The sequence below is a fragment of the Camelus bactrianus genome, chromosome 1 (assembly GCF_048773025.1).
Source record: "Camelus bactrianus isolate YW-2024 breed Bactrian camel chromosome 1, ASM4877302v1, whole genome shotgun sequence".
Classification (NCBI taxonomy): Eukaryota; Metazoa; Chordata; class Mammalia; order Artiodactyla; family Camelidae; genus Camelus; species Camelus bactrianus.
The window spans coordinates 128,493,478-128,509,145 of NC_133539.1; positions in this window are offsets into that span (position 1 = coordinate 128,493,478).

Sequence of the window (15,668 nt, forward strand, 5' to 3'; positions counted from 1 at the left end):
TTCCATACATATATAGGGGAGGTACTAGCTCCAACTCGGTTTGACAGTGAAAACTGCAGGAACTTCAAACCGGCACTAGGAAACAGACTGAGAAAGCAGAGAAAAAGTGTCTCCTGCAACCCGTTCTCTGGGTGCTAGATGAACGAACGTCTCTCCACTTGCTCAGATCTGAGAGATAAGTGTGTATGAAAGCCGTTCTTCACCTAGCTTGTTGGGAACACAAAGTTTCTTTTAAGTTGCAAACTCCATTCCATATATATATATGGGGAGGTACTAGCTCCAACTCGGTTTTACAGTGAAAACTGCAGGAACTTCAAACCGGCACTAGGAAACAGACTGAGAAAGCAGAGAAAAAGTGTCCCCTGCAACCCGTTCCCTGGGTTCTAGATGAACGAACGTCTCTCCACTTGCTCAGTTCTGAGGGATAAGTGTGTGTGAAAGCCGTCCTTCACCTAGCTTGTTGGGAACACAAAGATTCTTTTCAGTTGCAAACTCCATTCCATACATATATATGGGGAGGTACTAGCTCCAACTCGGTTTTACAGTGAAAAATGCAGGAACGTCAAACCGGCACTAGGAAACAGACTGAGAAAGCAGAGAAAAAGTGTCTCCTGCAACCCGTTCCCTGGGTTCTAGATGAACGAACGTCTCTCCAATTGCTCAGTTCTGAGGGATAAGTGTGTGTGAAAGCCGTCCTTCACCTAGCTTGTTGGGAACACAAAGATTCTTTTCAGTTGCAAACTCCATTCCATACATATATATGGGGAGGTACTAGCTCCAACTCGGTTTTACAGTGAAAACTGCAGGAACTTCAAACCGGCACTAGGAAACAGACTGAGAAAGCAGAGAAAAAGTGTCTCCTGCAACCCGTTCCCTTGGTGCTAGATGAACGAACGTCTCTCCACTTGCTCAGTTCTGAGAGATAAGTGTGTGTGAAAGCCGTCCTTCACCTAGCTTGTTGGGAACACAAAGTTTCTTTTCAGTTGCAAACCCCATTCCATACATATATATGGGGAGGTACTAGCTCCAACTCGATTTTACAGTGAAAACTGCAGGAACTTCAAACCGGCACTAGGAAACAGACTGAGAAAGCAGAGAAAAAGTGTCTCCTGCAACCCGTTCCCTTCGTGCTAGATGAACGAACGTCTCTCCACTTGCTCAGTACTGAGAGATAAGTGTGTGTGAAAGCCGTCCTTCACCTAGCTTGTTGGGAACACAAAGTTTCTTTTCAGATGCAAACTCCATTCCATACATATATATGGGGAGGTACTAGCTCCAACTCTGTTTGACAGTGAAAACTGCAGGAACTTCAAACCGGCACTAGGAAACAGACTGAGAAAGCAGAGAAAAAGTGTCTCCTGCAACCCGTTCCCTTGGTGCTAGATGAACGAACGTCTCTCCACTTGCTCAGTTCTGAGAGATAATTGTGTGTGAAAGCCGTCCTTCACCTAGCTTTTTGGGAACACAAAGTTTCTTTTCATTTGCAAACTCCATTCCATACATATATATGGGGAGGTACTAGCTCCAACTCGGTTTTACAGTGAAAACCGCAGGAACTTCAAACCGGCACTAGGAAACAGACTGAGAAAGCAGAGAAAAAGTGTCTCCTGCAACCCGTTCCCTTGGTGCTATATGAACGAACGTCTCTCCACTTGCTCAGTTCTGAGAGATAAGTGTGTGTGAAAGCCGTCCTTCACCTAGCTTGTTGGGAACACAAAGATTCTTTTCACTTGCAAACCCCATTCCATACATATATATGGGGAGGTACTAGCTCCAACTCGGTTTTACAGTGAAAACTGCAGGAACTTCAAACCGGCACTAGGAAACAGACTGACAAAGCAGAGAAAAAGTGTCTCCTGCAACCCGTTCTCTGGGTGCTAGATGAACGAACGTCTCTCCACTTGCTCAGATCTGAGAGATAAGTGTGTGTGAAAGCCGTTCTTCACCTAGCTTGTTGGGAACAAAAAGTTTCTTTTCAGTTGCAAACTCCATTCCATATATATATATGGGGAGGTACTAGCTCCAACTCGGTTTTACAGTGAAAACTGCAGGAACTTCAAACCGGCACTAGGAAACAGACTGAGAAAACAGAGAAAAAGTGTCTCCTGCAACCCGTTCCCTTGGTGCTGGATGAACGAACGTCTCTCCACTTACTCAGATCTGAGAGATATGTGTGTGTGAAAGCCGTCCTTCACCTAGCTTGTTGGGAACACAAAGTTTCTTTTCAGTTGCAAACTCCATTCCATACATATATATGGGGAGGTACTAGCTCCAACTCGGTTTTACAGTGAAAACTGCAGGAACTTCAAACCGGCACTAGGAAACAGACTGAGAAAGCAGAGAAAAAGTGTCTCCTGCAACCCGTTCCCTTGGTGCTAGATGAACGAACGTCTCTCCACTTGCTCAGTTCTGAGAGATAAGTGTGTGTGAAAGCCGTCATTCACCTAGCTTGTTGGGAACACAAAGTTTCTTTTCAGTTGCAAACCCCATTCCATACATATATATGGGGAGGTACTAGCTCCAACTCGGTTTTACAGTGAAAACTGCAGGAACTTCAAACCGGCACTAGGAAACAGACTGAGAAAGCAGAGAACAAGTGTCTCCTGCAACCCGTTCCCTTGGTGCTAGATGAACGAACGTCTCTCCACTTGCTCAGTTCTGAGAGATAAGTGTGTGTGAAACCGTCCTTCACCTAGCTTGTTGGGAACACAAAGTTTCTTTTCAGTTGCAAACTCCATTCCATACATATATTTGGGGAGGTACTAGCTCCAACTCGGTTTTACAGTGAAAACTGCAGGAACTTCAAACCGGCACTAGGAAACAGACTGAGAAAGCAGAGAAAAAGTGTCTCCTGCAACCCGTTCCCTTGGTGCTAGATGAACGTACGTCTCTCCACTTACTCAGTTCTGAGAGATATGTGTGTGTGAAAGCCGTCCTTCACCTAGCTTGTTGGGAACACAAAGTTTCTTTTCAGTTGCAAACTCCATTCCATACATATATATGGGGAGTTACTAGCTCCAACTCTGTTTGACAGTGAAAACTGCATTAACTTCAAACCGGCACTAGGAAACAGACTGACAAAGCAGAGAAAAAGTGTCTCCTGCAACCCGTTCCCTGGGTGCTAGATGAACGAACGTCTCTCCCCTTGCTCAGTTCTGAGGGATAAGTGTGTGTGAAAGCCGTCCTTCACCTAGCTTGTTGGGAACACAAAGTTTCTTTTCAGTTGCAAACTCCATTCCATACATATATATGGGGAGGTACTAGCTCCAACTCGATTTTACAGTGAAAACTGCAGGAACTTCAAACCGGCACTAGGAAACAGACTGAGAAAGCAGAGAAAAAGTGTCTCCTGCAACCCGTTCCCTTGGTGCTAGATGAACGAACGTCTCTCCACTTGCTCAGTTCTGAGAGATAAGTGTGTGTGAAAGCCGTCCTTCACCTAGCTTGTTGGGAACACAAAGTTTCTTTTCAGATGCAAACTCCATTCCATACATATATATGGGGAGGTACTAGCTCCAACTCTGTTTGACAGTGAAAACTGCAGGAACTTCAAACCGGCACTAGGAAACAGACTGAGAAAGCAGAGAAAAAGTGTCTCCTGCAACCCGTTCCCTTGGTGCTAGATGAACGAACGTCTCTCCACTTGCTCAGTTCTGAGAGATAATTGTGTGTGAAAGCCGTCCTTCACCTAGCTTTTTGGGAACACAAAGTTTCTTTTCATTTGCAAACTCCATTCCATACATATATATGGGGAGGTACTAGCTCCAACTCGGTTTTACAGTGAAAACCGCAGGAACTTCAAACCGGCACTAGGAAACAGACTGAGAAAGCAGAGAAAAAGTGTCTCCTGCAACCCGTTCCCTTGGTGCTAGATGAACGAACGTCTCTCCACTTGCTCAGTTCTGAGAGATAAGTGTGTGTGAAAGCCGTCCTTCACCTAGCTTGTTGGGAACACAAAGATTCTTTTCACTTGCAAACCCCATTCCATACATATATATGGGGAGGTACTAGCTCCAACTCGGTTTTACAGTGAAAACTGCAGGAACTTCAAACCGGCACTAGGAAACAGACTGACAAAGCAGAGAAAAAGTGTCTCCTGCAACCCGTTCTCTGGGTGCTAGATGAACGAACGTCTCTCCACTTGCTCAGATCTGAGAGATAAGTGTGTGTGAAAGCCGTTCTTCACCTAGCTTGTTGGGAACAAAAAGTTTCTTTTCAGTTGCAAACTCCATTCCATATATATATATGGGGAGGTACTAGCTCCAACTCGGTTTTACAGTGAAAACTGCAGGAACTTCAAACCGGCACTAGGAAACAGACTGAGAAAACAGAGAAAAAGTGTCTCCTGCAACCCGTTCCCTTGGTGCTGGATGAACGAACGTCTCTCCACTTACTCAGATCTGAGAGATATGTGTGTGTGAAAGCCGTCCTTCACCTAGCTTGTTGGGAACACAAAGTTTCTTTTCAGTTGCAAACTCCATTCCATACATATATATGGGGAGGTACTAGCTCCAACTCGGTTTTACAGTGAAAACTGCAGGAACTTCAAACCGGCACTAGGAAACAGACTGAGAAAGCAGAGAAAAAGTGTCTCCTGCAACCCGTTCCCTTGGTGCTAGATGAACGAACGTCTCTCCACTTGCTCAGTTCTGAGAGATAAGTGTGTGTGAAAGCCGTCATTCACCTAGCTTGTTGGGAACACAAAGTTTCTTTTCAGTTGCAAACCCCATTCCATACATATATATGGGGAGGTACTAGCTCCAACTCGGTTTTACAGTGAAAACTGCAGGAACTTCAAACCGGCACTAGGAAACAGACTGAGAAAGCAGAGAACAAGTGTCTCCTGCAACCCGTTCCCTTGGTGCTAGATGAACGAACGTCTCTCCACTTGCTCAGTTCTGAGAGATAAGTGTGTGTGAAACCGTCCTTCACCTAGCTTGTTGGGAACACAAAGTTTCTTTTCAGTTGCAAACTCCATTCCATACATATATTTGGGGAGGTACTAGCTCCAACTCGGTTTTACAGTGAAAACTGCAGGAACTTCAAACCGGCACTAGGAAACAGACTGAGAAAGCAGAGAAAAAGTGTCTCCTGCAACCCGTTCCCTTGGTGCTAGATGAACGTACGTCTCTCCACTTACTCAGTTCTGAGAGATATGTGTGTGTGAAAGCCGTCCTTCACCTAGCTTGTTGGGAACACAAAGTTTCTTTTCAGTTGCAAACTCCATTCCATACATATATATGGGGAGTTACTAGCTCCAACTCTGTTTGACAGTGAAAACTGCATTAACTTCAAACCGGCACTAGGAAACAGACTGACAAAGCAGAGAAAAAGTGTCTCCTGCAACCCGTTCCCTGGGTGCTAGATGAACGAACGTCTCTCCACTTGCTCAGTTCTGAGGGATAAGTGTGTGTGAAAGCCGTCCTTCACCTAGCTTGTTGGGAACACAAAGTTTCTTTTCAGTTGCAAACTCCATTCCATACATATATATGGGGAGGTACTAGCTCCAACTCGATTTTACAGTGAAAACTGCAGGAACTTCAAACCGGCACTAGGAAACAGACTGAGAAAGCAGAGAAAAAGTGTCTCCTGCAACCCGTTCCCTTGGTGCTAGATGAACGAACGTCTCTCCACTTGCTCAGATCTGAGAGATAAGTGTGTGTGAAAGCCGTCCTTCACCTAGCTTGTTGGGAACACAAAGTTTCTTTTCAGTTGCAAACCCCATTCCATACATATATATGGGGAGGTACAAGCTCCAACTCGATTTTACAGTGAAAACTGCAGGAACTTCAAACCGGCACTAGGAAACAGACTGAGAAAGCAGAGAAAAAGTGTCTCCTGCAACCCGTTCCCTTGGTGCTACATGAACGAACGTCTCTCCACTTGCTCAGTTTTGAGAGATAGGTGTGTGTGAAAGCCGTCCTTCACCTAGCTTGTTGGGAACACAAAGTTTCTTTTCAGTTGCAAACTCCATTCCATACATATATATGGGGAGGTACTAGCTCCAACTCGGTTTTACAGTGAAAACTGCAGGAACTTCAAACCGGCACTAGGAAACAAACTGAGAAAGCTGAGAAAAAATGTCTCCTGCAACCCGTTCCCTTGGTGCTACATGAATGAACGTCTCTTCACTTGCTCAGTTCTGAGAGATATGTGTGTGTGAAAGCCGTCCTTCACCTAGCTTGTTGGGAACACAAAGTTTCTTTTCAGTTGCAAACTCCATTCCATACATATATATGGGGAGGTAGAATCTCCAACTCGGTTTTACAGTGAAAACTGCAGGAACTTAAAACCGGCACTAGGAAACAGACTGAGAAAGCAGAGAAAAAGTGTCTCCTGCAACCCGTTCCCTTGGTGCTAGATGAACGAACGTCTCTCCACTTACTCAGTTCTGAGAGATATGTGTGTGTGAAAGCCGTCCTTCACCTAGCTTGTTGGGAACACAAAGTTTCTTTTCAGTTGCAAACTCCATTCCATACATATATATGGGGAGGTACTAGCTCCAACTCTGTTTGACAGTGAAAACTGCAGGAACTTCAAACCGGCACTAGGAAACAGACTGAGAAAGCAGAGAAAAAGTGTCTCCTGCAACCCGTTCCCTTGGTGCTAGAAGAACGAACGTCTCTCCACTTGCTCAGTTCTGAGAGATAAGTGTGTGTGAAAGCCGTCCTTCACCTAGCTTGTTGGGAACACAAAGATTCTTTTCACTTGCAAACCCCATTCCATACATATATATGGGGAGGTACTAGCTCCAACTCGGTTTTACAGTGAAAACTGCAGGAACTTCAAACCGGCACTAGGAAACAGACTGACAAAGCAGAGAAAAAGTGTCTCCTGCAACCCGTTCTCTGGGTGCTAGATGAACGAACGTCTCTCCACTTGCTAAGTTCTGAGAGATAAGTGTGTGTGAAAGCCGTTCTTCACCTAGCTTGTTGGGAACAAAAAGTTTCTTTTCAGTTGCAAACTCCATTCCATATATATATATGGGGAGGTACTAGCTCCAACTCGGTTTTACAGTGAAAACTGCAGGAACTTCAAACCGGCACTAGGAAACAGACTGAGAAAACAGAGAAAAAGTGTCTCCTGCAACCCGTTCCCTTGGTGCTGGATGAACGAACGTCTCTCCACTTACTCAGATCTGAGAGATATGTGTGTGTGAAAGCCGTCCTTCACCTAGCTTGTTGGGAACACAAAGTTTCTTTTCAGTTGCAAACTCCATTCCATACATATATATGGGGAGGTACTAGCTCCAACTCGGTTTTACAGTGAAAACTGCAGGAACTTAAAACCGGCACTAGGAAACAGACTGAGAAAGCAGAGAAAAAGTGTCTCCTGCAACCCGTTCCCTTGGTGCTAGATGAACGAACGTCTCTCCACTTGCTCAGTTCTGAGAGATAAGTGTGTGTGAAAGCCGTCCTTCACCTAGCTTGTTGGGAACACAAAGTTTCTTTTCAGTTGCAAACCCCATTCCATACATATATATGGGGAGGTACTAGCTCCAACTCGATTTTACAGTGAAAACTGCAGGAACTTCAAACCGGCACTAGGAAACAGACTGAGAAAGCAGAGAAAAAGTGTCTCCTGCAACCCGTTCCCTTGGTGCTAGATGAACGAACGTCTCTCCACTTGCTCAGTTCTGAGAGATAAGTGTTTGTGAAAGCCGTCCTTCACCTAGCTTGTTGGGAACACAAAGTTTCTTTTCAGTTGCAAACTCCATTCCATACATATATATGGGGAGGTACTAGCTCCAACTCGGTTTTACAGTGAAAACTGCAGGAACTTCAAACCGGCACTAGGAAACAGACAGAGAAAGCAGAGAAAAAGTGTCTCCTGCAACCCGTTCCCTTGGTGCTAGATGAACGAACGTCTCTCCACTTGCTCAGTTCTGAGAGATAAGTGTGTGTGAAACCGTCCTTCACCTAGCTTGTTGGGAACACAAAGTTTCTTTTCAGTTGCAAACTCCATTCCATACATATATTTGGGGAGGTACTAGCTCCAACTCGGTTTTACAGTGAAAACTGCAGGAACTTCAAACCGGCACTAGGAAACAGACTGAGAAAGCAGAGAAAAAGTGTCTCCTGCAACCCGTTCCCTTGGTGCTAGATGAACGTACGTCTCTCCACTTACTCAGTTCTGAGAGATATGTGTGTGTGAAAGCCGTCCTTCACCTAGCTTGTTGGGAACACAAAGTTTCTTTTCAGTTGCAAACTCCATTCCATACATATATATGGGGAGTTACTAGCTCCAACTCTGTTTGACAGTGAAAACTGCATTAACTTCAAACCGGCACTAGGAAACAGTCTGACAAAGCAGAGAAAAAGTGTCTCCTGCAACCCGTTCCCTTGGTGCTAGATGAACGAACGTCTCTCCACTTGCTCAGTTCTGAGGGATAAGTGTGTGTGAAAGCCGTCCTTCACCTAGCTTGTTGGGAACACAAAGTTTCTTTTCAGTTGCCAACTCCATTCCATACATATATATGGGGAGGTACTAGCTCCAACTCGATTTTACAGTGAAAACTGCAGGAACTTCAAACCGGCACTAGGAAACAGACTGAGAAAGCAGAGAAAAAGTGTCTCCTGCAACCCGTTCCCTTGGTGCTAGATGAACGAACGTCTCTCCACTTGCTCAGATCTGAGAGATAAGTGTGTGTGAAAGCCGTCCTTCACCTAGCTTGTTGGGAACACAAAGTTTCTTTTCAGTTGCAAACCCCATTCCATACATATATATGGGGAGGTACAAGCTCCAACTCGATTTTACAGTGAAAACTGCAGGAACTTCAAACCGGCACTAGGAAACAGACTGAGAAAGCAGAGAAAAAGTGTCTCCTGCAACCCGTTCCCTTGGTGCTACATGAACGAACGTCTCTCCACTTGCTCAGTTTTGAGAGATAGGTGTGTGTGAAAGCCGTCCTTCACCTAGCTTGTTGGGAACACAAAGTTTCTTTTCAGTTGCAAACTCCATTCCTTACATATATATGGGGAGTTACTAGCTCCAACTCTGTTTGACAGTGAAAACTGCATTAACTTCAAACCGGCACTAGGAAACAGACTGACAAAGCAGAGAAAAAGTGTCTCCTGCAACCCGTTCCCTGGGTGCTAGATGAACGAACGTCTCTCCACTTGCTCAGTTCTGAGGGATAAGTGTGTGTGAAAGCCGTCCTTCACCTAGCTTGTTGGGAACACAAAGTTTCTTTTCAGTTGCAAACTCCATTCCATACATATATATGGGGAGGTACTAGCTCCAACTCGATTTTACAGTGAAAACTGCAGGAACTTCAAACCGGCACTAGGAAACAGACTGAGAAAGCAGAGAAAAAGTGTCTCCTGCAACCCGTTCCCTTGGTGCTAGATGAACGAACGTCTCTCCACTTGCTCAGATCTGTGAGATAAGTGTGTGTGAAACCCGTCCTTCACCTAGCTTGTTGGGAAAACAAAGTTTCTTTTCAGTTGCAAACCCCATTCCATACATATATATGGGGAGGTACAAGCTCCAACTCGATTTTACAGTGAAAACTGCAGGAACTTCAAACCGGCACTAGGAAACAGACTGAGAAAGCAGAGAAAAAGTGTCTCCTGCAACCCGTTCCCTTGGTGCTACATGAACGAACGTCTCTCCACTTGCTCAGTTTTGAGAGATAGGTGTGTGTGAAAGCCGTCCTTCACCTAGCTTGTTGGGAACACAAAGTTTCTTTTCAGTTGCAAACTCCATTCCATACATATATATGGGGAGGTACTAGCTCCAACTCGGTTTTACAGTGAAAACTGCAGGAACTTAAAACCGGCACTAGGAAACAGACTGAGAAAGCAGAGAAAAAGTGTCTCCTGCAACCCGGTCCCTTGGTGCTAGATGAACGAACGTCTCTCCACTTGCTCAGTTCTGAGAGATAAGTGTGTGTGAAAGCCGTCCTTCACCTAGCTTGTTGGGAACACAAAGATTCTTTTCACTTGCAAACCACATTCCATACATATATATGGGGAGGTACTAGCTCCAACTCGGTTTTACAGTGAAAACTGCAGGAACTTCAAACCGGCACTAGGAAACAAACTGAGAAAGCTGAGAAAAAATGTCTCCTGCAACCCGTTCCCTTGGTGCTACATGAATGAACGTCTCTTCACTTGCTCAGTTCTGAGAGATAAGTGTGTGTGAAAGCCGTCCTTCACCTAGCTTGTTGGGAACACAAAGTTTCTTTTCAGTTGCAAACTCCATTCCATACATATATATGGGGAGGTAGAATCTCCAACTCGGTTTTACAGTGAAAACTGCAGGAACTTAAAACCGGCACTAGGAAACAGACTGAGAAAGCAGAGAAAAAGTGTCTCCTGCAACCCGTTCCCTTGGTGCTAGATGAACGAACGTCTCTCCACTTACTCAGTTCTGAGAGATATGTGTGTGTGAAAGCCGTCCTTCACCTAGCTTGTTGGGAACACAAAGTTTCTTTTCAGTTGCAAACTCCATTCCATACATATATATGGGGAGTTACTAGCTCCAACTCTGTTTGACAGTGAAAACTGCATTAACTTCAAACCGGCACTAGGAAACAGAATGACAAAGCAGAGAAAAAGTGTCTCCTGCAACCCGTTCCCTGGGTGCTAGATGAACGAACGTCTCTCCACTTGCTCAGTTCTGAGGGATAAGTGTGTGTGAAAGCCGTCCTTCACCTAGCTTGTTGGGAACACAAAGTTTCTTTTCAGTTGCAAACTCCATTCCATACATATATATGGGGGGGTAATAGCTCCAACTCGATTTTACAGTGAAAACTGCAGGAACTTCAAACCGGCACTAGGAAACAGACTGAGAAAGCAGAGAAAAAGTGTCTCCTGCAACCCGTTCCCTTGGTGCTAGATGAACGAACGTCTCTCCACTTGCTCAGTTCTGAGAGATAAGTGTGTGTGAAAGCCGTCCTTCACCTAGCTTGTTGGGAACACAAAGTTTCTTTTCAGTTGCAAACTCCATTCCATACAAATATATGGGGAGGTACTAGCTCCAACTCTGTTTGACAGTGAAAACTGCAGGAACTTCAAACCGGCACTAGGAAACAGACTGAGAAAGCAGAGAAAAAGTGTCTCCTGCAACCCGTTCCCTTGGTGCTAGATGAACGAACGTCTCTCCACTTGCTCAGATCTGAGAGATAAGTGTGTGTGAAAGCCGTCCTTCACCTAGCTTGTTGGGAACACAAAGTTTCTTTTCAGTTGCAAACCCCATTCCATACATATATATGGGGAGGTACAAGCTCCAACTCGATTTTACAGTGAAAACTGCAGGAACTTCAAACCGGCACTAGGAAACAGACTGAGAAAGCAGAGAAAAAGTGTCTCCTGCAACCCGTTCCCTTGGTGCTACATGAACGAACGTCTCTCCACTTGCTCAGTTTTGAGAGATAAGTGTGTGTGAAAGCCGTCCTTCACCTAGCTTGTTGGGAACACAAAGTTTCTTTTCAGTTGCAAACTCCATTCCATACATATATATGGGGAGGTACTAGCTCCAACTCGGTTTTACAGTGAAAACTGCAGGAACTTCAAACCGGCACTAGGAAACAAACTGAGAAAGCTGAGAAAAAATGTCTCCTGCAACCCGTTCCCTTGGTGCTACATGAATGAACGTCTCTTCACTTGCTCAGTTCTGAGAGATAAGTGTGTGTGAAAGCCGTCCTTCACCTAGCTTGTTGGGAACACAAAGTTTCTTTTCAGTTGCAAACTCCATTCCATACATATATATGGGGAGGTAGAATCTCCAACTCGGTTTTACAGTGAAAACTGCAGGAACTTAAAACCGGCACTAGGAAACAGACTGAGAAAGCAGAGAAAAAGTGTCTCCTGCAACCCGTTCCCTTGGTGCTAGATGAACGAACGTCTCTCCACTTACTCAGTTCTGAGAGATATGTGTGTGTGAAAGCCGTCCTTCACCTAGCTTGTTGGGAACACAAAGTTTCTTTTCAGTTGCAAACTCCATTCCTTACATATATATGGGGAGTTACTAGCTCCAACTCTGTTTGACAGTGAAAACTGCATTAACTTCAAACCGGCACTAGGAAACAGACTGACAAAGCAGAGAAAAAGTGTCTCCTGCAACCCGTTCCCTGGGTGCTAGATGAACGAACGTCTCTCCACTTGCTCAGTTCTGAGGGATAAGTGTGTGTGAAAGCCGTCCTTCACCTAGCTTGTTGGGAACACAAAGTTTCTTTTCAGTTGCAAACTCCATTCCATACATATATATGGGGAGGTACTAGCTCCAACTCGATTTTACAGTGAAAACTGCAGGAACTTCAAACCGGCACTAGGAAACAGACTGAGAAAGCAGAGAAAAAGTGTCTCCTGCAACCCGTTCCCTTGGTGCTAGATGAACGAACGTCTCTCCACTTGCTCAGATCTGAGAGATAAGTGTGTGTGAAAGCCGTCCTTCACCTAGCTTGTTGGGAACACAAAGTTTCTTTTCAGTTGCAAACCCCATTCCATACATATATATGGGGAGGTACAAGCTCCAACTCGATTTTACAGTGAAAACTGCAGGAACTTCAAACCGGCACTAGGAAACAGACTGAGAAAGCAGAGAAAAAGTGTCTCCTGCAACCCGTTCCCTTGGTGCTACATGAACGAACGTCACTCCACTTGCTCAGTTTTGAGAGATAGGTGTGTGTGAAAGCCGTCCTTCACCTAGCTTGTTGGGAACACAAAGTTTCTTTTCAGTTGCAAACTCCATTCCATACATATATATGGGGAGGTACTAGCTCCAACTCGGTTTTACAGTGAAAACTGCAGGAACTTCAAACCGGCACTAGGAAACAAACTGAGAAAGCTGAGAAAAAATGTCTCCTGCAACCCGTTCCCTTGGTGCTACATGAATGAACGTCTCTTCACTTGCTCAGTTCTGAGAGATAAGTGTGTGTGAAAGCCGTCCTTCACCTAGCTTGTTGGGAACACAAAGATTCTTTTCAGTTGCAAACTCCATTCCATACATATATATGGGGAGGTACTAGCTCCAACTCGGTTTTACAGTGAAAACTGCAGGAACTTCAAACCGGCACTAGGAAACAGACTGAGAAAGCAGAGAAAAAGTGTCTCCTGCAACCCGTTCCCTTGGTGCTAGATGAACGAACGTCTCTCCACTTGCTCAGTTCTGAGAGATAAGTGTGTGTGAAAGCCGTCCTTCACCTAGCTTGTTGGGAACACAAAGTTTCTTTTCAGTTGCAAACCCCATTCCATACATATATATGGGGAGGTACTAGCTCCAACTCGATTTTACAGTGAAAACTGCAGGAACTTCAAACCGGCACTAGGAAACAGACTGAGAAAGCAGAGAAAAAGTGTCTCCTGCAACCCGTTCCCTTCGTGCTAGATGAACGAACGTCTCTCCACTTGCTCAGTACTGAGAGATAAGTGTGTGTGAAAGCCGTCCTTCACCTAGCTTGTTGGGAACACAAAGTTTCTTTTCAGTTGCAAACTCCATTATATACATATATATGGGGAGGTACTAGCTCCAACTCGGTTTTACAGTGAAAACTGCAGGAACTTCAACCCGGCACTAGGAAACAGACTGAGAAAGCAGAGAAAATGTGTCTCCTGCAACCCGTTCCCTTGGTGCTAGATGAACGAACGTCTCTCCACTTGCTCAGTTCTGAGAGATAAGTGTGTGTGAAAGCCGTCCTTCACCTAGCTTGTTGGGAACACAAAGTTTCTTTTCAGATGCAAACTCCATTCCATACATATATATGGGGAGGTACTAGCTCCAACTCTGTTTGACAGTGAAAACTGCAGGAACTTCAAACCGGCACTAGGAAACAGACTGAGAAAGCAGAGAAAAAGTGTCTCCTGCAACCCGTTCCCTTGGTGCTAGATGAACGAACGTCTCTCCACTTGCTCAGTTCTGAGAGATAATTGTGTGTGAAAGCCGTCCTTCACCTAGCTTTTTGGGAACACAAAGTTTCTTTTCATTTGCAAACTCCATTCCATACATATATATGGGGAGGTACTAGCTCCAACTCGGTTTTACAGTGAAAACCGCAGGAACTTCAAACCGGCACTAGGAAACAGACTGAGAAAGCAGAGAAAAAGTGTCTCCTGCAACCCGTTCCCTTGGTGCTAGATGAACGAACGTCTCTCCACTTGCTCAGTTCTGAGAGATAAGTGTGTGTGAAAGCCGTCCTTCACCTAGCTTGTTGGGAACACAAAGATTCTTTTCACTTGCAAACCCCATTCCATACATATATATGGGGAGGTACTAGCTCCAACTCGGTTTTACAGTGAAAACTGCAGGAACTTCAAACCGGCACTAGGAAACAGACTGACAAAGCAGAGAAAAAGTGTCTCCTGCAACCCGTTCTCTGGGTGCTAGATGAACGAACGTCTCTCCACTTGCTCAGATCTGAGAGATAAGTGTGTGTGAAAGCCGTTCTTCACCTAGCTTGTTGGGAACAAAAAGTTTCTTTTCAGTTGCAAACTCCATTCCATATATATATATGGGGAGGTACTAGCTCCAACTCGGTTTTACAGTGAAAACTGCAGGAACTTCAAACCGGCACTAGGAAACAGACTGAGAAAACAGAGAAAAAGTGTCTCCTGCAACCCGTTCCCTTGGTGCTGGATGAACGAACGTCTCTCCACTTACTCAGATCTGAGAGATATGTGTGTGTGAAAGCCGTCCTTCACCTAGCTTGTTGGGAACACAAAGTTTCTTTTCAGTTGCAAACTCCATTCCATACATATATATGGGGAGGTACTAGCTCCAACTCGGTTTTACAGTGAAAACTGCAGGAACTTCAAACCGGCACTAGGAAACAGACTGAGAAAGCAGAGAAAAAGTGTCTCCTGCAACCCGTTCCCTTGGTGCTAGATGAACGAACGTCTCTCCACTTGCTCAGTTCTGAGAGATAAGTGTGTGTGAAAGCCGTCATTCACCTAGCTTGTTGGGAACACAAAGTTTCTTTTCAGTTGCAAACCCCATTCCATACATATATATGGGGAGGTACTAGCTCCAACTCGGTTTTACAGTGAAAACTGCAGGAACTTCAAACCGGCACTAGGAAACAGACTGAGAAAGCAGAGAACAAGTGTCTCCTGCAACCCGTTCCCTTGGTGCTAGATGAACGAACGTCTCTCCACTTGCTCAGTTCTGAGAGATAAGTGTGTGTGAAACCGTCCTTCACCTAGCTTGTTGGGAACACAAAGTTTCTTTTCAGTTGCAAACTCCATTCCATACATATATTTGGGGAGGTACTAGCTCCAACTCGGTTTTACAGTGAAAACTGCAGGAACTTCAAACCGGCACTAGGAAACAGACTGAGAAAGCAGAGAAAAAGTGTCTCCTGCAACCCGTTCCCTTGGTGCTAGATGAACGTACGTCTCTCCACTTACTCAGTTCTGAGAGATATGTGTGTGTGAAAGCCGTCCTTCACCTAGCTTGTTGGGAACACAAAGTTTCTTTTCAGTTGCAAACTCCATTCCATACATATATATGGGGAGTTACTAGCTCCAACTCTGTTTGACAGTGAAAACTGCATTAACTTCAAACCGGCACTAGGAAACAGACTGACAAAGCAGAGAAAAAGTGTCTCCTGCAACCCGTTCCCTGGGTGCTAGATGAACGAACGTCTCTCCACTTGCTCAGTTCTGAGGGATAAGTGTGTGTGAAAGCCGTCCTTCACCTAGCTTGTTGGGAACACAAAGTTTCTTTTC